Source organism: Sciurus vulgaris (assembly GCF_902686455.1).
Source record: "Sciurus vulgaris genome assembly, chromosome: 2".
Lineage (NCBI taxonomy): Eukaryota > Metazoa > Chordata > Mammalia > Rodentia > Sciuridae > Sciurus > Sciurus vulgaris.
The window spans coordinates 168,946,883-168,972,807 of record NC_136462.1 but is presented as its reverse complement, the minus strand read 5'-3'; the positions used below and the strand labels follow the sequence as shown (position 1 = coordinate 168,972,807).

The 25,925-nt window shown below is 37.4% G+C and overlaps 1 protein-coding gene across 1 annotated transcript in view; it reads right to left on the bottom strand.

The window, feature by feature from the left end:
• The window catches only part of PAK5 (p21 (RAC1) activated kinase 5), a 386,653-nt gene that overhangs the window by 338,764 nt on the left and 21,964 nt on the right, over positions 1-25,925 (bottom strand). The window contains exon 3 of the mRNA XM_079126870.1: positions 17,321-17,766. The gene's annotated coding sequence lies outside the window, so the exon portion shown is untranslated. The remainder of the gene's footprint in view (positions 1-17,320; positions 17,767-25,925) is intronic.

Sequence of the window (25,925 nt, the reverse complement as noted above, 5' to 3'; positions counted from 1 at the left end):
TCTCAACAACACAATCAATAATTTAGACTTAACGGACATTTATAGAATATTCCATCCAACCAAGAGTGAATACACTTTCTTCTCAGCAGCACATGGATCCTTCTCTAAAATAGACCATATATTATGCCACAAAGCTAATGTTAGCAGATACAAGAAGATAGAGACACTAGCATGTATTCTATCAGATCATAATGGATTGAAGTTAGAAATAAATGAAAGAGTAAAACACAGAAACTATTCCAACATCTGGAGATTAAACAATATGCTATTATATGATGAATGGATAACAGAAGATATTAGAAAGGAAATTAAAAAATTCTTAGAGGTAAATGAGAACAAAGAAACATCATATCAAAATCTCTGGGACACTATGAAAGCAGTACTTAGAGGGAAATTTATTTCATGGAGCGCATTTAATAAAAGAAGTAAAACTCAACAAATAAACAACCTAACACTACAGCTCAAAGCCTTAGAAAAAGAAGAACAGAACAGCACCAAAAGTAGTAGAAGACAGGAAATAGTTAAACTCAGAGCTGAAATCAATGAAATTGAAACAAAAGAAACAATACAAAAAATTGACAAAATAAATAGTTGGTTCTTCGAAAAAATAAACAAAATTGATAAACCTTTAGCCACACTAACAAAGAGAAGACGAGAGAAAACCCAAATCACTAAAATTCGGAATGAACAAGGAAATATCACAACAGACAGGATGGAAATACAAAACATAATTAGAAGCTATTTTGAAAATCTATACTCCAACAAAATAGAAAATTTCGAAGACATCAACAGGTTTCTAGAGACATATGAATTGCCTAAACTGAATGAGGAGGACATAAACAATTTAAATAGACCAATTTCAAGTACTGAAATAGAAGAAGTCATCAAAAGCCTACCAACAAAGAAAAGTCCGGGACCAGATGGGTTCTCAGCCGAGTTCTACAAAACCTTTAAGGAAGAGCTCATTCCAATACTTCTCAAAGTATTCCATAAAATAGAAGAGGAGGGAACCCTCCCAAACTCATTCTATGAAGCCAATATCACACTGATACCTAAACCAGACAGAGACTCATCAAGGAAAGAAAATTTCAGACCAATATCCTTAATGAACATCGACGCAAAAATTCTCAACAAAATTTTAGCAAATCGCATACAAAAACATATTAAAAAGATAGTGCACCATGATCAAGTGGGTTTCATCCCAGGGATGCAAGGTTGGGTCAACATCAGGAAATCAATAAACGTAATTCACCATATTAATAGACTTAAAGTCAAGAATCACATGATTATTTCAATTGATGCAGAAAAAGCATTTGATAAAATATAGCACCCCTTCATGCTCAAAACACTAGAAAAAATAGGGATAGTGGGAACATTCCTTAATATTGTAAAGGCCATTTATGCTAAGCCCATGGCTAATATCATTCTAAATGGTGAAAAACTGAAAGCATTCCCCCTAAAAACTGGAACAAGGCAGGGATGCCCTCTTTCACCACTTCTATTCAACATCGTTCTTGAGACTCTGGCCACAGCAATTAGACAAACCAAAGAAATTAAAGGGATACGAATTGGAAAAGAAGAACTCAAACTATCCCTGTTCGCTGATGACATGATTATATATTTAGAGGAACCTGGAAATTCCACCAGAAAACTCTTAGAACTCATAAGTGATTTCAGTAAAGTAGCAGGTTACAAGATCAATGCCCATAAATCCAACGCATTTTTATACATAAGTGATGAATCTTCAGAAAGAGAAATTAGGAAAACTACCCCATTCACAATAGCCTCGAAAAAAATAAAATACTTGGGAATCAATCTCACAAAAGAGGTGAAAGACCTCTACAAGGAGAACTATACAACACTAAAGAAAGAAATTAAAGAACACCTTAGAAGATGGAAAGATCTTCCATGTTCTTGGATAGGAAGAATTAATATTGTCAAAATGGCCATACTACCTAAAGTGCTATACAAATTCAATGCAATTCCAATTAAAATCCCAATGATGTACCTTACAGAAATAGAGCAGGCAATTATGAAATTCATCTGGAAGAATAAGAAACCCAGAATAGCTAAAGCAATCCTTAGCAGGAAGAGTGAAACAGAGGGTATTGCAATACCAGATCTTCAACTCTACTACAAAGCAATAGTAACAAAAACGGCATGGTATTGGTACCAAAATAGAAAGGTAGATCAATGGTACAGAATAGAGGACACGGACACAAACCCAAATAAATACAATTTTCTCATACTAGACAAAGGGGCCAAAAATATGCAATGGAGAAAAGATAGCCTCTTCAACAAATGGTGCTGGGAGAATTGGAAATCCATATGCAACAGAATAAAACTAAACCCATATCTCTCACCATGCACGAAACTAAACTCAAAATGGATTAAGGACCTCGGAATCAGACCAGAGACCCTGCAGATTATAGAAGAAAAAGTAGGTCCAAATCTTCACCTTGTTGGTCTAGGACCAGACTTCCTTAACAGGACTCCCATAGCACAAGAAATAAAAGCTAGAATCAACCACTGGGATAGATTCAAACTAAAAAGCTTTCTCTCAGCAAAGGAAACTATCAGCAATGCGAAGAAAGAGCCTACAGAGTGGGAGAATATCTTTGCCAATCATACTTCAGATAGAGCACTAATCTCCAGAATCTATAAAGAACTCAAAAAACTCTACTCCAAGAATTCAAACAGTCCAGTCAACAAATGGGCTAAGGGAATGAATAGACACTTCACAGAAGAAGATCTACAAGCAATCAACAAACATATGGAAAAATGTTCAACATCTCTAGTAATAAGAGAAATGCAAATCAAAACCACCCTAAGATTCCATCTCACCCCAATTAGAATGGCGATTATCAAGAATACGAGCAACAACAGGTGTTGGCGAGGATGTGGGGAGAAAGGTACACTCATACACTGCTGGTGGGGCTGCAAATTAGTGCAGCCACTATGGAAAGCAGTGTGGAGATTCCTTAGAAAACTTGGAATGGAACCACCATTTGACCCAGCTATCCCACTCCTTGGCCTATACCCAAAGGACTTAAAATCTGCATACTACAGAAATACAGCCACATCAATGTTCATAGCTGCTCAATTCACAATAGCCAGACTGTGGAACCAACCTAGATGCCCTTCAATTGATGAGTGGATAAAGAATCTGTGGTATATATATACTATGGAATATTACTCAGCCATAAAGAATGATAAAATTATGACATTTGCAGGCAAATGGATGAAATTGGAGAATATCATGCTAAGTGAGATAAGCCAATCTCAAAAAGCCAAAGGACGAATGATATCGCTAATAAGTGGAGGTTGACACATAATGGGGGGGAGGGAAGGGTTAGAGTTAGGGTTAGGGAGGGGGGCAAGTATGGAGGAAGGAACTACTGTATAGAGGGTAAAGAGGGGTGGGAGGGGTGGGGGGAAGGGAAAAAATAACAGAATGAATCAAACAACATTGCTCTAAGTAAATTTATGATTGCACAAATGGTATGCCTTTACGCCATGTACAAACAGAGAAAACAACATGTATCCCATTTGTTTACAATAAAAAAAAAATGTATTCAGACTATAGAAACTATTCAAGTCAATTTAACTCAACACAGATTCATCAAGCAACTTCAGTGTAAGACCCTGCACTAGGGTATAGGGTTTTGAAGATGAGTGAGAAAAAATGGAGACTCTCAAGGAGATCCTAGTGCTGTTGAGAAGAATGAGGGACAAATGCACTACAACAGTAACATATACTGTGATGGGCTGACAGATCTGACTCCATGAGAATGTTCTAGGCCAGACTCTAAAGGAAATGACTAAACAGACTCAATTTTGCTCTGAGACTCCATGTTATGTAGGAAATAAGCTTCTCCCATGGGAACCCGCCTCTGTGCCCATCATCAGTTACTTGGTGTGACATGTTTAATAATATGCAATGGCAACTCCTATGTTGTAAAGAATTGCTCTCTTTTGATTCCTGTTGCTCTTAATCAATGTACCATGTAAACAGTGATTGTGTGGATGTTAGTAACCATTCTTTAGTTTGTACCTAGGTAAGGGTCATTTTGACCCACTTCCTCCTCTGTCGATGATCTCATGATGTTAGTTTGTAATTTCGAATCATAGCAACAGACACTTATGATTGATGTGATTTTTTGGTGTAAGAACCCCTACAACCCTGTGGTCAGGGCTGTTCTCCCAATAGCCATTTTTTGGGGCATTGTGTGAGATAGTCAGCTGGCTGGCTTAATAAAGACTCTCTTATTTGGACTTCTCAGTGGTGATCAGTCTGTTCTTAAGTTGTGCCCCATAACAATATTGAGAGAGAGAGAGAGAGAGAGAGAGAGAGAAGGGCACTCAGAGGAAGGAGGAGTCAACTATCTGGGAGGTAAACATGGTAGCCAAAGTTTTCATGTGCAGTGGCTACATAAGCATCATGCTTTAATTTAATCCTTTGGAAATTATCAGTTGTGATAGATTACATTATTGGTTCCAATTTTTCATTTTCTCTCTTTCTCTCCATGTATATAAATATTTCTAGAGAAATATGATATATATATATATATATATATATATATATATATATGCACACACCACATGCACAAGCATGAGCGCCCTTTTGATTATTGTCCTGGGAGAATTTATCTCCCCCATTCCTTAACTCTGGCCTCAACCACTAACTTAGTAACTCAATTGTAAGTTAGTGAACTTGTCAAGCAGAGTGAGTGGGATTTCTGTGCTTTCACCATCACCACAGGGCTTGCTCAGTTTCACCTGTTGGTCACGGGAGGGATTGAGAGACTTGTGAAGTAAAGCTGTCTCAGCTAAGCAACCTCAGTTACGCCATCTGGGAGAAGCACCCCCAGGATGTACAGAGACACACTGACAAGCTCCACTGAGATCAGTCACACCAAGCATAGATTAGCCTGTCCCCAACTTCATGACAATGAACATGCCTCATAACAGACAAGTCAAACGGTCATCACACTATTGAGGAGTTGAAGGCTTGAAATATAAGGTGAAGAAAAAGAATGGATTCAAGAATGGTATAAGGTTTAGGGGTGTGGCTCAGTGGTGGAATGTTGGTTTAGCAAGCACAAGGCCCAGGGCTCAATCCCCAGTGACATCCTCAAAAAAGATTGATCGACAGAGCTGAAATCAATGAAATTGAAACCAAAGAAACAGTTAAAAGAATTGAAAAAAGTTGGTTCTTTGAAAAAATAAATAAAATAGATAAACCCTTAGCCATGCTAATAAAGAGAAAGAGAGAAAAAAATTCAAATTACTAAAATTCATGATAAAAATGGAAGTATCACAATAGACACTACTGAAATATTGAAAATAATCAGAAACTATTTTGAAAATTTATACTCCAATAAAACAGAAAATCTCAAAGACATCAACAAATTTCTAGAGAAATATGATCTACCCAAACTGAATCAGGAGGACATAAACAATTTGAACAGATTAATTTCAAGCAATGAAATAGAAGACAGCATCAAAAACCTATCAATCAAGAAAAGCCCAGGACCAGACAAATTCTTAGCTGAGTTCTACAAGACCTTCAAAGAAGAATTAATACCAATACTCCTCGAATTATCCCATTAAAAAGAAAAGGAAGGAACCCTTCTAAACTCATTTACCAAAACCAGAAAAGGACACATCAACAAAAGAAAATTTCAGACTAATATCCCAATGGATGCAAAAATTCTCAGTAAAATTCTGACAAATCACATACAAAAGCATATTAAAAAGATAGTGCACCATGATCAAGTGGGGTTCATCCCAGGGATGCAAGTTGATTCAACATACAGAAATCAATAAACATAATTCACCACATCATTAGACTTAAAGACAAGAATTATATAATCATCTCTATAAATGCAGAAAAAGCATTTGACAAAATACAACACTGTTTCACATTCAACATACTAGAAAAAATAGGGTTAGTAGGAACATACCTCAACATTGTAAAAACAAGGTCAACAGCATTCTAAATGCAGAAAAAATGAAAGCATCCCCTATAAGAGCTGGGACAAGACAAGGATGCCCTCTTTCACCACTTTTATTCAACATCATCTTAGAAATTCTAGCCAGAAAAATTAGAAGAAAGAAATTAATGGGATATAAAAAGGAAAAGGAGAACTCAAACTTTCACTATTTGCAGATGACCATGATTCTATATTTAGAAAATACAAACCATCCCACAAGGAAACTTCTAGAACTAATATATAAATTCAGCAAAATAGGATATAAAATCAGCACCAATAGATCAAGCACATTCCTATATGTCAGTGATGAATCCACTGAAAGAGAAATTAGGAAAAGTACCCCATTCACAACAGCCTCAAAAAAATTAAAATACTTGGAAATCAACCTAACAAAAGAGATGAAAGATCTCTACTCTACAAAGAAAACTATAGAAAGAAACCTGAAGAAGAAATTGAAGACCTTTGAAGATGGAAAGCTTTCCCATGCTCTTGGATAGGCAGAATTAACATTGTCAAAATGGCCATACTACCAAAAGTGTTATATAGATTTAATGCAATTTCTACTAAAATTCCAATAACATTCTTCATAGAACTAGAAAAAGCAATCATGAAATTCATTTGGAAAAATAAGAGACCCAGAATAGACAAAGCAATCTTTAGCAGGAAGAGTGAAGCAGGGAGCATCACAATATCAGACCTTAAACTATACTACAGAGCCATAGTAACAAAAATGGCATGGTATTGGCACCAAAACAGACATGTAGATCAATGGCACAGAATATAAGACGCAGAGACAAACCCACATAAATACAGTTATCTCGTACTAGAAAAAGGTACCAAAAATATACATTGGAGAAAAGATAGCCTCTTCAGCAAATGGTGCTGAAAAAACTGGAAATCCATATGTAAAAAAATGATAGTAGACAACTATCACCCTGCACAAAATTCAACTCAGCAGATCAAGGACCTAGGAATTAAACCAGAGACCCTGTGCCTAATAGAAGAAAAAGGAGGCCCAAATCTCACCTCAGCTTAGGAACTGATTTCCTTAACAAGACTCCTAAATCACAAGAAATAAAATCAAGGATCAATAAATGGGGATGGGATCAAACTAAAAAGTTTCTTCTCAGTAAAGGCAACAATCAACAACATCAAGAGAGAGCCTGCAGAATGGGAGAAAATCTTTACCACAAGCACCTCAGATAGAACATTGATCTACAGGATATATAAAGAACTCAAAAAACTTAACGCCAAATATCCCCCAAAGAACCCAATCAATAAATGGACTAGGAACTAAACAGACATGCCACAGAAGAAATATAATTAATCCACTAATATATGAAAAAATGTTCATTCAACATTTCTAACAATTAGAGAAATGCAAATAAAAACTACACTAAGATTTCATCTCACTCCAGTCAGAATAGCAATTATCAAGAATACAAACAACAATAAACGTTGGCAAGGATGTGGGGAAAAAAGGTACACTCTTACACTGTTGGTGGGACTGCAAACTGGTGCAACCATTATGGCAAGCAGTATGGAGATTCCTCAGAACACTTGGAATGGAACCACCATTTGACCCAGTTACCCCACTCCCCAGTTAATACACAAAAATTTAAAATCAGTATACTATCATGGTGCAGCCACATCAATGTTGATAGCAGGTAAACTCGCAATAGCTAAACAATGAAACCAACCTAGGTACCCTTCAATAGATGAATGGGTAAAGAAAATGTGGTATATACAGTATATATATACAATGGAATATTATTTAGCCTAAAAGAAGAATGAAATTATGGCATTTTCAAGTAAATGGATGGAGCTGGGTAATAAGTGAAATAAGACGATCCCAAAGAACCAAAGGCCAAATGTTTTCTCTGATATGTAGATATTAATTCACAATAAGCAGAGGGTGCTAGGGAAGAACAGAGATACTTCAGAGTAGACAGAAGGGAGGGGGGATAGGAAGGATAGCAGAATGAATCGAACATTATTACTCTATGTAAATATCTGATTACATGACTGATGAAATTTCGCATTATGTAAACCAGAAGAATGAGAAGTTATACTCCATTTATGTATGATGTGTCAAAATGCATTCTAGTGTCATGTATAACTCATTAGAACAAATAAAAAAAAAAGAACAGAGTTTAGGGGAGGTATCATCCTGTTTTTGTTTTTATTTTGTTTTTTTCAAAAAATTTTTGGGTGGTACCAGGGATTGAACTCAGAGGCACTCAACCACTGAATCACATCTCCAGCCCTCTTTTGTATTTCATTTAGAGACAGGGTCTCACTGAGTTGCTTAGTACCTCACTTTTGCTGTGGCTGGTTTTCAACTCACAATCCTTCTGCCTCAGCCTCCAGAGCTGCTGGGATTACAGGGGTGCATGCCTGGCTCACCCTGTTTTCTAATGGAAATTCTATCAGTTTAAAAAATAGTGGGTAGCACTTTCAGCATTTGTATGTTTATAAGTTTATACATATACCACTGTCTAGCTAAATATCAAATTGTAGAAGAGCTAAATTTCTTTCTTTTGGGCAATTGTAAACAAACAAAAATAAAGATTGATTCAAAACATAGGTTCCTAGTGATATTGAATATGGATGGATGCAGAAGGTGGAGATGAAGATTAGGATAGCCCTAGAAATTCTGAGTTAGATGTCTGACAAAAATTACAAATGAAAAACAGGATTTCAAAGTTGACTAATTGACAGAAGAATATTATCATCAGGCCTGTAACCTATATTCTTACCAGAGATACCCAGAAGTAATGAATTCATGTTGGTGAGATGGCAAATTGATGAAAATCCTCTGGAAAGCAGTATGGAGATTTCTCAAAAAACTAGGAATGGAACCACCATTTAACCCAGTTATCCCACTCCTTGGCATATAAAGGATTTGAAATCAGCATACTGTAGTGACACAGCTGCAGCAGTGTTTATTGCCACACAATTCACACAAACTAAGCTATAGAACCAACCTAGTATGTCCTTCAAAGGATAATGAAGAATTTGTAGTATATATACACAACAGAATATTACTCAGCCATTAAGAAGAATGACTTTATGGCATTTGTCAGTAAATGGATGAATCTGGAGACTATCATGCTAAGTGAAATAAGCAATTCTCAAAAAAACTAAAGGGCAAATATTCTGATATGTGGAATCCAAAACAATTAATGGGGGAAGGGGAAGAAGAGAAATTCAGTAGATTAGACTCAGGGGAATGAAGGGAAGTGGGGACATATGAATAGGACAGACAGTAGAATAAAGCTAATATAATTTTCCTATGTACACATATGGAAACACCTAAATGAATCCCAACAGTGCAAACCCACAAGAATGGGGTCCTAATTAGAATAAGATATATCCCATGCTTGCATAATCTTATCAAAATTCTATCATGTGTAACTTAGAAGAACCAATTAAAAAAAAGAAGTAATGAATTCAGTCAGTTCTCCATGTGAACATAATAATGATCCAAAGACAAGACCCCATGGTAAACATACTAATGGCATTTATTCATGGAACGATTCAAAAGAGCCCTCACCTACATATTTTTTCATGGGATTTGTCTGGTCTCTCTTAATGACTTATACACGAAACTGGAATTTGTAAATTTACAGGTCATAACTATCTGAAAAATGAAGGGTCATACCATCAAATATAATTAACAGAGTATAAAATGTACTTTTCTAACATGGGAATAGGTCTTTTTATGTGAATAGTTTCTCCCTATGTAATCTCTAGAAGATAAAAAAACTTGTCTGGGAAATAGAAAACCAAAATTTAATTTAAAATCAGGGAGAAAAGTAGTCTTTTAGGGATCTATGCCTAACTTTCTTCATTTCCACTAAGAAATGAACATTTAACTTGTACCTTCTGATTTTCAGTTTCTTGTGAAAGAGTATTATTGGGTATTGAGTAAGAACTGTAACTGTATGAATCTCCCTTGACAGTTCGACCCTTTTGTATTCTCAAAGCATGGATGTCGGTGGTGGGGCAAAGACTGGGAATGGTTTAGGTATTGATGTCAGTTGAGACATTCTGAAAAAGATGCTCACTGGACAACCATGTGGCTATATACCAGGAAATTTTTACTTGTATGTCTGAATCTCCAGGAATGGGAAGGGCTGGGAACCTTTGGATGTAGCTTGTAAGTGAATACTTAAACCAGAAGAGTAGGTGACACTGAAGGAGAGCAGAAGAGATCCCATAAAACACCAGTATTTAATCACCCGGGCAGCAAAGAAAATTCAGCTAGATAAACACAAATAATGCTCAGAGCATTTGAGGAGAAACAGTAGGGCATGATATCTTGGGAGACTTTCAGCAATTTCAGACATGAAGAAATAACTAGAGTGTCACATGTCATTTCTGCCTTCGACATCAAGTCAAGAGAGCTATAATAATGAAAATGTTAATAGAAATATGAAGCACTCACTTCATAAATTACTTCTCATCCTCACCATACCAACTCAGAGCTACTTACTATTATGCTATTTTGTAGAAGAGGAAATGGAGGGCGAGAAGGGTTCCTTTATAAGCCCAAGGTTGCACCGTTTACTACAAAGTGTTTGAGTGAGGATTGTAAGCTAGATTTCTAACTTGAAGCTGTGCTGATGTCTTGTTAGAAGCAGCTAATATGCAAAAACTGTGGGCTCTGGAGCTTGGAAGGTCTGTGTGCACACACAAGAGCAGTTCCAATGCTCTGGAGGAAGCAGTAGAAGGGGACCAGTGGGTGGATGAACCATGAGGAAGGGGAGGCTAGGAGGACTCAACACTCTGGAGATGCTTCCCAGTGGCAGGGAAGAGAAGGCTTGAATCTTAGGGAGGCAGATGCAATGCTAGGGGAGGGATTTTCTTAGGACAGGAAAGAATGAGATCTATTTGTAGACTAGAGAAAGGAACAACCCAGCACAGACAGGTTGGTGGAAGTTATAGGAGAGAAAAGAATTCAGTACAGGAAGTAACCATGCAGCTAAAAAGGAGGAGAACAAAATCAAAGGAGAAAGACTTAGGTTGGAATGGGAGGAGCAGTGCTTTCTGTCTCAGGAGAGGAAGGAGGAAGGCTAGATGGGGGCAAAGGATTCTTGCTTGGTGACCTCAATTATTTTATTAGTTCATTTTAGTTGCATGTAATAATGGGGTTCATTTTGACATAATTACATAAGTATGGAATAAAATTGGCTCCAGTTCCACTTTCCATCCACTCCTCCCTTCCCCTGTTCCTTTTCTCTACTTTACCAATCTTTCCTCTATTTTTTATATATATTTTTAAGTTAGTGCATTATGGTGAAACTCATTGCGGTATATTCATAGGTTTATGCAGGAAAGTGTGATCAGATCATTAGTGGCCTCAATTCCTTTAACTGAGCAGAAAACTCCAAGGCGTTTCAATGGTTTAAAGAAAAGCAGAAGAAGAAGCTTTCCTAAAGCACATAAAAGGAGTGTTGGCCTACGTGGAAATACAAGCTCTGTCTGTTTAATAGCGTGATGTACATAGCTGTGCGGCTTTTTGTGTTTTTTGTTTTGTTTGGTTTCCTAAATTTCTTACAGCCAAACTAGGTGGAAACACAAGTTAGAAATAAACCATTCTCTCTCCTTAACTGATCTTGCCTCCGCCACTAAGAGGAATTGCAGTCATTTGCAAGTAATGGGAGAAAATTCTGCCTCCCTCCTGTTTTTTGCTTGCTCTGATGTATGACATCCATTTAGTGAAAAGGGCACTATCACATGCAACCCAGGTTCTCTTGATGAACTCTCCTGGGACTTGTATCTTTGAAAGTCCTGCATGTTCTCTGCCTGATCCCCACAGGAAAGGCAGTGGTGGTCTCCTTGCTCTACCCAGGAAACCAGCCATCCCCGCATGTGTCTACAGAGTCATTCCAGGTGTCCAATCCAGATGGATAAGCAACCATTGTCATATCTAGTATCTACTGACTTTATTGATTTTAACTGGGGCAAAGTCACACACAATGAAATGCACAGATTTTACAATGGAGTTTGAAAAAGGTATGCGCCCAAGTATCCCACAATTAATCCAGATACAGAACATTTCCAACCATTTAGAAAGTTCCCTCTTGCTGAGCCTCATAATGCAATCAATACTCTGCTTTCTTTCATCATGAATTACCTCAGCCTGGTCTAGAACTTCATATAAGTGTATGCATCAGTACTGTGTTAATCAGCCTTTTATCACTATGACCAAAATACTTGATGAAATCAATTTAGAGGAGGAAAAATTTATTTCAGGTACAAGGTTTCAGAGGTGCAGCCCATGGCCAGTTGACTCCATTGACTTTGGGTCCAAGATGAAGCAGAACATCATGGCAGAAGGGTGGCAGAAGAGAAAAACTGCTTCCCTCATGGTGGCCAGGGAGCAGAGAGAGAGCAGGGAGGAGCCAGGGAACGATATACAATCCCCAAGGCCATGACCCCGGCAAGTCACCTCTTTAGCCCTGCCCCACCAGCCCAGGGTCACCACCACAGTAGTTATTTCCAAAATGCACTGTTTTACCCTCCAACTAACAGTGATTGGCGTTTTGGTGGTTCTGTATCTTTGCCTACATCGTGGTCAGTTATTTTAATTGTATATTCTAGTGGGTGTGTACTGAGTTCTCAGTAATCTTTAGTAATCTCAGTTCTTTAGTAATCTTCAGAAGGGCTTTTGGAATTTCATGAATTATTGAATTATTATTAATAATTATTAATTAATAATTATTATTATTAATTTCATGAATTATTGCACACTCAAAACAGGTTTTACCCCTATTCTTGTGACACTTTGAGTTTTTGTATTGACTACAGCATCAAGATTGATGGCAATGAAACCACTGATGTGAGCAAAGGGGCATGGTCCGAGGGGCAAGGACCATGGACCTTGGTGAGTGCTTCACTGAGCAACCCAAAGGAGTGGTCTCGCTGTTCATGAGGCAGGGCTGCCACTCTTTGTGGATGGCATCCTAAGCTGATATGGTCCCAATAGTTAACCTAGCCCATTCTTCATCAGCGCTAAGGATTGAACCCAGGGCTCCACACATGCCAGGCAAGCATTCTACCACTGAACTACGTCCTCAGCTTTCACCACCTCCTTTATAATGAGCTTGAAGCTCCTCCCAGCAAGAGGTGGGGATTTTGTGGTTTATCTTAGCAACATAAGGCAGCAAAGGTGACCAACCGCCAGTTCTGAGACAAAAGCTCAAAAGATCTTAAACATTCCCTCTCTCTTCCCCTCTCTTCTCTCTCTTTTCTCTCTTCTCTCTCACCTCTCCCATTTGAACAAATGTCTGCTGTCTGCTTAGCTTAGCTACCTTATTTCTAACCAATAGCTACCCCATTTCCCAGAAAGATGAGTGAAGCCATCCTTGAAAATTCCAGCCTTATGCCAACCCAAACAATGACCACAAACACAAGAGTGGCCCAAGATCAACAAATCAATAGATTTATCAGCAGTAATAAATGGTGGTTGCTTTAAGACAAGTATTAGTAAGCCATGGCCTGAGGGCCAAATTTGGCCTGCTGCTTGTTTTTGTGAGCAAAGATTTTGTTTTTTGCTCCCAGGGAACAAACCCAGGGTGCTTAATCACTCAACCACATCCCCAGTCCTTTTTATTTTATTTTATTTATTTATTTATTTAGCGGTGCTGGGGATCAAACCCAGGGCCTTGTGCTTGGAAGGCAAGCACTTTACCAACTGAGCTATCTCCCCAGCCCTTTATTTTTTTATTTTGAGACCGGGTCTTACTAAGTTGCCGAAGCTGGTCTTGAACTTGCATTTCTCCTGCCTCAGTCTTTCAATTGGCTGGGATTGCGGGAGTACACCACTGCTTCCAGCATGAGCAAAGTTGTAAAGGAACAGAGCTGTCCCAGTCTGTTTCTCCTATTAAAACAAGATACCACAGACTGAGTGACCTAAACTGACATTTCCCTCTCACAGATCTGGAGCTAAGAAGTCCAAGATCAAGTTCCTGGCAGATTCGATGTCTGGTGAAAACTGGCCTCTTCTTCAAAGATAGCACCTGGTTACTGCTCACGCGGCGAAGAGGCAGATGCAGTATTCTCACATTATGAAAGTGACAGAAGAGTGGTGGGGTGAATATGCTCCCTTAAATCCTTTTGTAAGGACATTAATCCCATCCATGAATGTGAAGTCTGCACAGTGTAATCACTTTCTAAAATCTCCACCTCTTAATACTATTGCACTAGGGATTAAGCCTCAACAGCCATGTTGGAGAGACCCAAACATTCAAACCATAGCGATATAAGTTTGCTATTGCTATTGTTTGCTTTTTGATTGTCTTCTTTCTTGCTACAATGACATTGTTGAGTAGTTGTAACTTACTGTCTGGCCTAAGAGACCTAAAATATTCACCTACCTTCTACAAAAGAGATTTTTGACTCTAGTTTAAATCATTGAGCTTTTGGACGGTTTGTTATCCAGCAATAGCTAACTGATACATATGGTAAATGTCAGTCAGATAAATACTTAAAGAATTTTTAATAGTTTTTATTAAAATAGAAGTTATTTTTTGCTTTATTTCTTATATAGAATTGATGGCCCCAAATTTAGCCATATGCGAGACAGATACAGCTCCTACCCTTACTGAGATTGCAATTTAATGGGGAAACAAATTTAAAAAGATTTAGGGAATAGTTAAATAGGTATATGGCTTTACAGGGAGACCAGGTGACTTAGTCATGACTTAGTCATCCATGGACAAGTTCAGACAGCAGCTGATATGGAAGGCAGATATATAGAGGATCATAATCTGCATGAAGGTAGCATGGACAGTTCTAATACAAAGACTGTGATCTTGCCACAGAAAAGGGTACAAGAATCTTAGGGAGCATGCAAGTGTAATGAAAGGGTTCTGCATCCTCTCACGGTGGCAGTTATACAACTCGACTTAAGTGTTAAAACTCATAGAATTATATATCAAAATAAGAGTCAGTTTTACCATATGTTGATTTAAAAAAATCACCAAGTATGGGCAATAAAATGCCTTATAATTTAACAAAGAAGTATGGTCCATAGTTATCACAGATGAAAGGTCATAACAAGTTTACTTTCCCTGATTACCTTATTAATTTCTAGAGGAATATTCAGCAAATTCAGAATTCAGTGTAAAGTTTTCTCAACCCTAGAACAATCATTTACATTCAGTCCACTGAGAGAAAGCAAAAATTTTCGTGATAACATTAAGTGTTCCTTGTGTCTATATGTGGACTACACATGAGCTGTATAAGGCTATGGCATATCCTATATCCCAGCTATCTAACTTTATTAGGAATATGCTAGTCACTGTTCTCTCTTCTAATTTGGAGCACCACCTTCTTTGGCACCTGAAGTATACACAGATTTTCAGAAGGTCATTTATTCTGTCCACGTTGCTATAATTGGGTCCTACTGTCTGGGACAAATTCACATTCCCTTGACCAAAGACAAAATATTCATGTCTGATAAAGTCTTTACTTATGCTTCACAATTCAATTCCTGATAGTCATTTTTTTAAATCAAGTTCTGTTTTCAACATACAAAAAGACCTCTCCTTCCTTAGGATCCTTTCTATAAACAAGCTCTTTGCTCATGGGTAACAGTTAGTACTTTGGTGGAGGTTTGAACTTTAATTCAGAGGTCTACGAATAGGCTGTGAGGTTGCTAAAGACAATCCTTCAGTGTCAGAAGAAAACTTGAGAAATGATGACTATTTAAATATTTAATATACCCATTTGCTCTGGCTCCTTCCCTTAGTTTGTGTGTCAGATGACCAGAATCATGTTATACGTATATCAACAGGAAGGGTGTGTATCATACACTGTGTGTCAGGATGTATTTCAGTTTATAGGTGCTAATACATGTAGTTTTTTAGATGCTCTTTTTACAGCAAAATAAAACCATCTAAAATAGACAAGTGGCTTAAATGGTTTCCTTTCAGAGAAACTTGGATTGAAAACAAGGCTAATAAAGCAAATAGAAACCATCCAAAAGGACAAAGCGTGTCATCTATTCATAATGAATTAATTTTCTCCAGAAGATAAACTTTCCTAGAAAGTGTACCTATAACCTACCTGTGTTCATGTGTAGGACTTGGTGCTGATATATGAAGGACTTTTTAATAATGACAGTATGAGGACAATGTAGATGGAGTGGTTGCTGGAAGTTACTGGAAGGGAATGGTTCAATTCTCAGAAAAAGAAAGAGATATTAGGCAACAACAACAAAGCCAATAGCTGCTCTTAATGAAATTCTCTCAGGTTGGCATGCAGTTACAATGTTCAAATTGGTTTAGTGTGAAGTCCTTTGTTATGCTGGAATCATTTGAAATCCTGTAAGCATTTATTGTTCTGTTCATTTTAATGTGTTAATGTTTTCTTTCTCCTAGTATATTATTAACTTCTGGAATGGAGCAGGAGAATGCTGAATATCTGTGCTTCTCAAACTAAGACCATGCAAACCAACAGGGATCCTGATAAAAAGTACATTCTCACGCAGCAGGTCTTGGACAGAGCCTAAAAACTTACATTTCTAACAACCTATGGGGTAATACCAATGTTGCTGGTCCATGGACCACATTTTGAGTAATACTGGTCTAGCACTAAATGGGTCTGTTTATCAGGATAAGAGCATATGGTAACTGTTAATTATGAGTTCTCAATTATAAAGATTATTCTGTGACTGACTTCCATAAAGACATTTCCTGTTTGGGTGAAGCTGCTTCACTATCTCTTTTCTTCCTTCAAGAGGGCAGGAAAAAAAAATCAGGGAAAGAACCATGTGGAAGAACAACCCATTCCTCCCCACCCCACTGCAAAGTGGCTGCTAGGTAACTTGAAATGTAAATATAATGACTCTTCCAAATGGCAATATGCTAATGAATTATCATCAGCAAGCTAAATTACAGGCATAAAAAGCTTTCCTGGAAAAGTGCTATTGAAGAAATTTCAGCATACATAATCGTTCTCCCTTTTTTACTTACTTACTTTGCAGGACATAGCTAAATCCTCTCTACCCTCCTGGGCTCTGCTCATATCTATAATACACCTTGCCCTACTGATTTAAAAACATAATCCTTTGCTGAATTTCACTATCATTTACATATTTCCTATGCTTGATTTGTCTCTTCTAGAAAACTTAACTCTTAGAAAGTCAGGGACAGTAATAATAACAACTACATCAATTAACATAAATTAAACATTTACTCTATGTCAGACACTGAGCATAGACTTTATATACACTACTTCATGCCATACTCTCAATAACTCTATTAACTTTATATTACAGATGACGAAACTGAGATTTATAAAGAATAACTTACCAAAGACATGGTGATGATGTAAGTTGCCACACAATATCCTTTTCCTTTTGTGTAATAGAACCACAATTCCACTGCAGAGAAGCAATACAGTCAGCCAAAAGACGACCCTTTCCAGCCTCCCATGAAACTAGGTGGGGTCAGGAGACCAGAGAGTAGCCAGTGCAATGTAGATAGAAGTGTGTTGTATGACGATGCAAAAAAGGGAGCTGAGACTCCAAGGAGAGAGATGTTTTGTGAGAAAAGTACTTGCCACCCTCTGACTTCCTTCTTCTTTCATGTTTTCAAGGTTGACTTGATGGCTTCAAACTCCAGCAGTCATCTTGGACCAGAAGGTGACCTTGAGGATAAAGGTCATATACCAGCACTGTGAAGTCAAAAAATAGGAAGAGCCTGGGTCCCTGATGACCTTGAATCTGCACTTCCAGTTCAGAACTGCTAGCTCCAGACTGCTATTGCATAAAAAAGAAAGAAGCCTCTATTATTCCAGCCATTTTGGATTTTCTTTCATTCTCAGCCTGGCCTTACCTCAACTAAAATGTATCTCACAGCTGATAAGAAGTATTGCCTAGATTCAGTCTGAGGCAATTATTATCGTCTTCCTACTCTTAGTGCCTAATCTCATTATATGCACATAATATGTTCTGCTCAGTTTCACCACAAGAATGAATCCCATGTACTTTTTGTACTAAAATAATTCTTTCCAGGATTTTCTTGCATGATTTACTACAACAGTATCCCCCCAAACAATTTGAAAATGTGGTAAAGATATTTCTTGAATATTGCAGATGTTTCCCAAGATCTCCTTTTATTTGTTGTTTTTCCTGCTCTCTACATTTTTCTGATTTGCAATCCACACCTCTGAGTTTGCCATTATCATTTTTGCCTTAATTTTGCTAATATTATTAAGCACCTACCTCCTGCATGCTAGAATCTGGTCTAGGTACTAGGGACAGAAAAGTGAACAAAATGGACAATATCCCTGATTTATGGCATTTATATTCTTCAGGTGAGGGAGCAAGATATGAAGAGGACAAACAATAAACAGATAAATAATGTTTTGTGAAGAAAATTAAAGCAAAACAAAGATGATAGTGTTTCCTGTGTACATAAGTGAATACACCACCATGAATCTCCATATCATTTACATCCACAAGACTGGGATCCTAATTAGAATAAGACTTACTTCATGTTTGTATATGTCAAAGTATACTCTATTGTCATGTATAACAAAAAAGATCAAATAAAATTTTTAAAAAATGGAGCACCACTCAAAAAAAAAAAAAAAAAAAAAAAGAAAAAGAAAAAAAAAGAAAAGAAAAAAGAAACTTTCCTGTGGACTTGTCAGAGCATGTATTGTCCCACAGTCCCAACTGGACAATAACTGACTTGCTTTTTATCTTCTTTTCATTTGGCTCTGCTATCATGTCATTCCATTCGAGGCCCAATGGCTTCTTTTCGCAAATATTATTTTAAGCCAATGTTGAGAAGAGAATGTGAACAAGTGAGTAATAGGGTGTGTGTGGAAGTTTAGACCCATAATCCAGCTATGCACCTACATCTGTGATGGGAGCCAGAACAGACAACACAAACCTGATATTTATTTGGTCCAAAGATGTGAGTTTTGTAAGCAGCAAAAGGAAAGATAATGAGGCAGCTGCTAAAGTTTTTGCACAAGGACAGGAAAATGTCCCTTAATGTTTAAAAATATGATCTTGCAGCATTTTCCACTTTTCATTTCATTTTTCTTATCTACTGAATGAATGAGAATCTGGATGATCTGTAATTTAAGCATTTTCTGGAAATAAGAAGTCCAGAATTAGTAGCCCTTGGCTTTGTTCTAGGACTGAAATCCATCTGCCCGGTACAAACCAAAATAAACAACTTTTCTTGTTATCATTCACAGGATGCCCTCAGAAGCCTACGGTGATTGGTATTATTTGTAACTGGAATTAAAGTTAACAACATCTCATCTCCAATGTGAAAACACATGTACTTCTAGGATGATATTGTCTACAAAGAAAACTACAAACTTAATTTTGAGTGTTTTTACATTATAGAAGTTTACAATGCCATCACAATTGGCAAGGGTCCATTAAAGTCCACTAATTCTGTATCTGTGGATACAACCAACCACAGATGGAAAATATTGGGGAAAAAATTGCATCTCTACTGAACATATACAGACTTTTTAAAATCATTATGCCTTAAATAATATTATAACAACTGTTTTTTATAACATTTACATAGTACTGACATAGTAGTAGGTATTATAAGTAGTCCAGAGGTGATTAAAATTTTGTACACTTAAAGTAGGACAGAAGACGCTGGACACCTGAAGAATTTTCAGGAAGCAGATGTATTTACTGCAGGGTTCAGAGGTGGCTCACACCTCAGAATTCTTCCTCTGAACCATGAGTATAGAAATTCTTTAAACTTTATAACCAGTTGGGGAAAGGAGCTAAGAGGTTCATATGACAATCAAGTTTTTTTTCCCATCTTCTAGACAGACAGGGATTTCATAAGGTTTTTCTTTTTTTTTTCTGCAAACTGGTATTTATAAACAAAAATGAAGTTACAAACCACAATACCTTCTGCAGACTTTTGCTGATAGCTGATGTCCTATGCAAAAAATCTCTCTAATAAGAAGAGGAATTTACATGCCACAAATATGGTGGGGGTTTCTGCCTAATTATGGTAAGGGTCTTCTGGGTGGGGGTCTCTGGACTGCTTCACACTGAGTGTAGATTATGTGCAAATACTATACCATTGTATATAAGGAACTTGAACATTCCATAGATTTTGATATCCCTGGGAATCCTGGAACCTGAAATTCCCTTGAGATTTTGAGGGATGTCTGTACTATGTTCTTGAACAGTAATCTAGGTTCACAATATCTGAGTACATCTGAGGATTGCAGATATTTTGCTATTCTCAACTAATGATAAAATAAGAAACAAACATATTATTAGTATTTGTGTGTTATTTTGGCCAGAATTGCCTAGAAGCAGAGCCTGGGACAATTCAGGATTAGTCAAAGAGTTGAGGAAGAGTGGTCAGGAGGAAAGGAGTGAAGGAACAGGTAAAAACCAGAGGAAAAAGAAATAAACTATAAGCAAGTACATGTTCTCAGCTGGAATCTGGCTGCAGCCTGATCCCACAGGAACTTCTGGATTATGGACTGTGCCAGTCTCACCTAGTCTGTTGCACCTGAGTCTTTCAGTCACTACCTGCAGGGTACCCCTCCTCTCTACCTGAAGGGAGGGTTGTAACCTACTGCAAATGGCAGCTCAGATTAGCTGCTGCATGTCTATGCAAAATAAGGCAGCTGTGCATCATTAGCAAAAAAATATTTATAGGACCTGGTATCTGGGTGTCCTGGCCTTTGTGTGTACCTGCCTGCTAGTGAAGATCCAATAGCACTCAACACATTTCTCCTTTCTCTTTTTCTTCCAGGAAAACTTTCTCATTATTGTGGTTTGTTCTTTGTAGCATTCCCACATAATCTCCTCCTTTTCCTATAGATGAGCTTTATCCCAAGCTGCTCTTTGTCTCAGTCTTGAGAGACATGGACAATTGCTTTATCCTTTCAATAATTAACCCATCTCATGAAATAATGATGGCTTATTAGAAGAGAATAGAACTTTGAATTTTGTGATCAAACATAATAATTCAAGATAGTACCCTGAGCCCTATCTCATTTGCTGTACAAATCAAAACCAGGATTTTTCTACTTTTTTTCTTCTATAAATAACTTAGGGTAAGAACATTGATATTTATCTTTCTGTTACTAGCATCTGACATGATTTGTTGCCTGGAGCAGACATCCAATAAATGCTAATGAATAACAATGAATGAATATTGGGGATGTCTGTGAAGATATGAATGTTCACTAAAAGAATGCAAAGATTCAAAAGATTAAAAGTTCACAGGAGGCAGGCAAGCAGTATAAACCAATCAAAGGGGTTGTGGTCAACTGGAGAGCCTATACAAAATTCTATGGGAGCAGTAGCCTTTTAGTTCCACCAGAAAACTTAAACCGGTTGGGAATGCCAGCCTCAATGAGATTTTTTATTTTTTTCAAGAAAATCTAGAAGTTCAAAGTCATATTGATATTTTTAGAGGTTGACAGGCAACTTAGAAAATGGCTACTAACATGACAGGAGCCAACTATACATGTATTAACTGAATTTCACTTGGGAACTTTCAGTTTGTGTCTGCTGCTATAAACATTTTCTGGTGATAATTATGAATTTCTCCTGTTTCAAGGTCAACTAAAAAGTGAGAACAAGAGAGCCATGGTATTCTTTCATCTGACCCGCTCCCCTACAAAATCTCCTACTAATCAGAGGTAGCTCAACCAAGAGTGCAGCAATTTAGTTTTCCACGAAAAATTTTGCTGAGTCTTTTCCTGTCCTTAGGTTTGCTTTCTAGTCCATCTTCTTTTCTCTGGTATATACATTAGGGCTTATTATTCCCAAGGATTTAATGCTTCAGATTCCTTAACACTGGGAATTCTTAGCCACTCTTCTGTAAAGCCTGAGGAGCTAGGAGCTGAGTTTCAAAAGAGGTCCATGAACATCTGGAAATTACTTTGAAAAATTGTGTGTATATGTTTCTGTGCCTTTTTATTTATTTTTTATTTATTTATTTATTTTTTAAATTTATTTTTATTGTAAACAAATGGGAAACATGTTGTTTCTCTGTACATGGAGTAACAGCTTACCATTTGCATAATCATACATTTACATAGGGTAATGATGTTTGATTCATTCCATTATTTTTTCATTCCCCCAACCCCTCCCACCTCTCTTTTCCCTCTATACAGTCCCTCCTTCCTCCATTCTTGCCCCCCTCCCACCCCCCATTATGTGTCATCATCCGCTTATCAGTGAGATCATTCGCCTTTTGGATTTTTGAGATTGGCTTATCTCACTTAGCATGATATTCTCCAATTTCATCCATTCGCCTGCAAATGCCATAATTTTATTATTATTTATAGCTGAGTAATATTCCATTGTGTGTGTGTATATATATATACACACACACACACACACACACACACCACAGTTTCTTTATCCATTCATCAATTGAAGGACATCTAGGTTGGTTCCACAGTCTGGCTATAGTGAATTGAGCAGCTATGAACATTGATGTGGCTGTATCTCTGTAGTAAGCTGATTTTAAGTCCTTTGGGTATAGGCCGAGGAGTGGAATAGCTGGGTCAAATGGTGGGTCCATTCCAAGTTTTCTGAGGAATCTCCACACTGCTTTCCAGAGTGGCTGCACTAATTTGCATCCCCACCAGCAATGTATGAGTGTACCATTATCCCCACATCATCCCCAACACCTATTGTTGCTTGTGTTCTTCATAATCACCATTCTAATTGGGGTGAGATGGAATCTTAGGGTAGTTTTGATTTGCATTTCTCTTATTACTAAAGATGGTGAACATTTTTTCATATGTTTGTTGATTGCTTGTAGATCTTCTTCTGTGAAGCATCTGTTCATATCCTTAGCCCATTTGTTGATTGGGTTATTTGTATTCTTGGTGTAGAGTTTTTTGAGTTCTTCATATATTCTGGAAATTAGTGCTCTATCTCAAGTATGAGTGGCAAAGATATTCTCCCACTCTGTAGGCTCTCTCTTTGCATTGCTGATAGTTTCCTTTGCTGAGAGAAAGCTATTTACTTTGAATCTATCCCAGTTGTTGATTCTTGCTTTTATTTCTTGTGCTATGGGAGTCCTGTTAAGGAAGTCTGATCCTAAGCCAACAAGCTGAAGATTTGGACCTACTTTTTCTTCTATAAGATGCAGGGTCTCTGGTTTGATTTCAAGGTCCTTGATCCATTGTGAGTTGGAGTAATTTCCAGGTGTTGGAGTAATTTCTGTTTTTTTTTATTTTGTCATTGATTTCTATTCTCAGTCCATTATGATCTTATAGAACACAAGGCAATATCTCTATTTTTTTGCATTTCCTAAGGGCTGCTTTGTGGCATAACATATGGTCTATTTTCGAGAAGTTTCCATGTGCTACTGAGAAGAAAGTGAATCTGCTCCTTGATGGATGGAATATTCTATATATGTCTATTAAGTCTAGGTTATTGATTGTGTTATTGAGTTCTATGGTTTCTTTCGTTGGATTTTGTTTGGAAGATCTATCTAGTGGTGACAGTGGTGTGTTAAAGTCACCCAGAATTATTGTGTTGTGGTCTATGTGATTTCTGAAATTGAGAAGGATTTGTTTGATGTACAGGGATACACCATTGTTTGGGGCATAAATATTTACTATCATTATGTCTTCCTGATTTATGGTTCCCTTAAGCAGTATGAAATGTCCTTCTTTATCCCTTCTGACTAACTTTGGCTTGAAGTCCACTTTATCTTATATAAGGATGGAAACTCCCGCTTTTTTACTGAGTCCATGTGCGTGGTAGGTTTTTTTCCCCATCCTTTCACCTTTAGTCTGTGGAAGTCTTTTTCTATGAGATGAGTCTCTTGTAGGCAGCATATTGTTGGGTCTTCCTTTTTTAATCCATTCTGCCAGTCTATGTCTTTTGATTGACGAGTTTAGGCTATTAACGTACAGAGTTATTATTGAGAAATGATTTGTATTCCCAGTCATTTGGCTTATTTTTGATTTGTGAGTTGGCTTGGTTTCTCCTTTTAGTGGTTTTTCTCTAAGGTAGTTCCTCCCTTTGCTGACCTACATCGTTGTTTTTCACTTCCTCCTCATGGAATATATTGTTGAGAACATTCTGTAGTGTAGGCTTTCTATTTGTAAATTCTTTTAACTGTTGTTTATCATGGAAGGATTTTATTTCATCTTCAAATCTGAAGGTTAGTTTTGCTGGGTATAGGATTCTTGGTTGGCAACCATGTTCTTTCAGAGCTTGAAATATGTTGTTCCAGGCCCTTCTAGCTTTTAGAGTCTGGGTTGAGAAGTCAGCTGCTATCCATATTGGTCTCTCCCTTTATGTAATCTGATGCTTTTCTCTCAGGGCCTTCAAAATCCTATCTTTATTTTGAATGTTAGGCATTTTTATCATTATGTGCCTTGGTTTGGATCTGTTCTGATTTTGTGCATTTGGTGTTCTGTAAGCCTCTTGTATTTGATTTTCCATTTCATTCTTCAGGCTTGGGAAATTTTCTGATATTATTTCATTGAATAGGTTGTTCATTCCTTTGGTTTGTATCTCTGTGCCTTCCTCAATCCCAATAATTCTTCAATTTGGTCTTTTCATGATGTCCCATAGTTCTTGGAGATTCTGTTCATGATTTCTTACCATCTTCTCTGTTTGGGCAACTTTATTTTCAAGATTAAATATTTTATCTTCATTGTCTGAGGTTCTGTCTTCCAAGTGGTCTAGTCTTTTGGTGATGCTTTCCATTGAGTTTTTTATTTGGTTTATTGTTTCCTTCATTTCGAGGATTTCCGTTTGGATTTTTTGAGAATCTCTATCTCTTTGTTGAAATGATCTTTTGCTTCCTGCACTTGATCTTTCAGCTTATTGGTATTATCATTCATTGCCTGCATTTGCTCTCTTATCTCATCCTTTGTTTCACAAATCATCTTAATCATGTATAATCTGAAGTCCTTTTCTGACATTTCTTCTAACATACTGTCATTGGATTCTATTAATATAGAATCTAGATTTGTTTGGATCATTTTCTTCCCTTGTTTTTTTCATGTTGTTCATTTATCTTCCCCTCTAGTAGTGCAGATCTGAGGTATTGCAGATTTCCCCCTGTAGGCTTATAGTGGCCCTATAGGTTTCCAAAACCCTTTCTTTAAGGGGAGATCAATATTAGCAGTGCCCAATTCAGACACTATGCAATCCTAGACCAAATAGACCCTAAGAGGACAACAACAAAATTGTCATAATAAACAAAATGAGTTCAAATATTATCTTCAATAAAACAAACAGATTTGCAATAAGGTCTGCAGTTTCTAATGGAGGACAAAGAGGATGCAAAGGGATGTAGAATGTGGCTGTTAATGGGATAAGAAAAGAATATACAGAAGTTCTAGATAATAGAAAGGGTGAGGGTTTAATCAAAAGAAATTGGATATTAGCATGCAAAAAAGGGAGACAGAGACTCTGAGGGAACAGGTAAAAAAAAGGAAAAGACAGCAAAAAAAGTAAAGAAATAAAAACTTAAACTTTTTCAATAAGGAGAAAAAAGAAAATCTACAGTATAACAGTCATATAGTAATGAAACCTCCCAGTTTTCAGTAGCCTGATGCATGAGAGGTACCTAACAATGAGCTTCAAGCCTCCAGCAGGCATCTTAGGATGGCATTTGCCCCACTTAAAGATCAGAGCTATGGCTTCCAGGATTATCTAAGATGGCTGCTCTGGCTTCGAAATGTGTTGGCAAATGAGGAGCTGCAATTCAGGGTGTGGACATGGTCAGCAGGAGGTCCTGGAGGCAGGATGCGATTGGTCAAGCAGGGGTCCTGGAGGTCCGGTGTGTTTGGTGTAGTTATGGGATCCTGGAGGCCGGGTACAATCAGTCCGTCTGGGGTCCCGGTAATAGGGTGAAGTCAGTTGGTCTGGGGGTCCTGGCAGCAGGGAGCAGTCAGTCGATGTGATGCCCCAGAGGC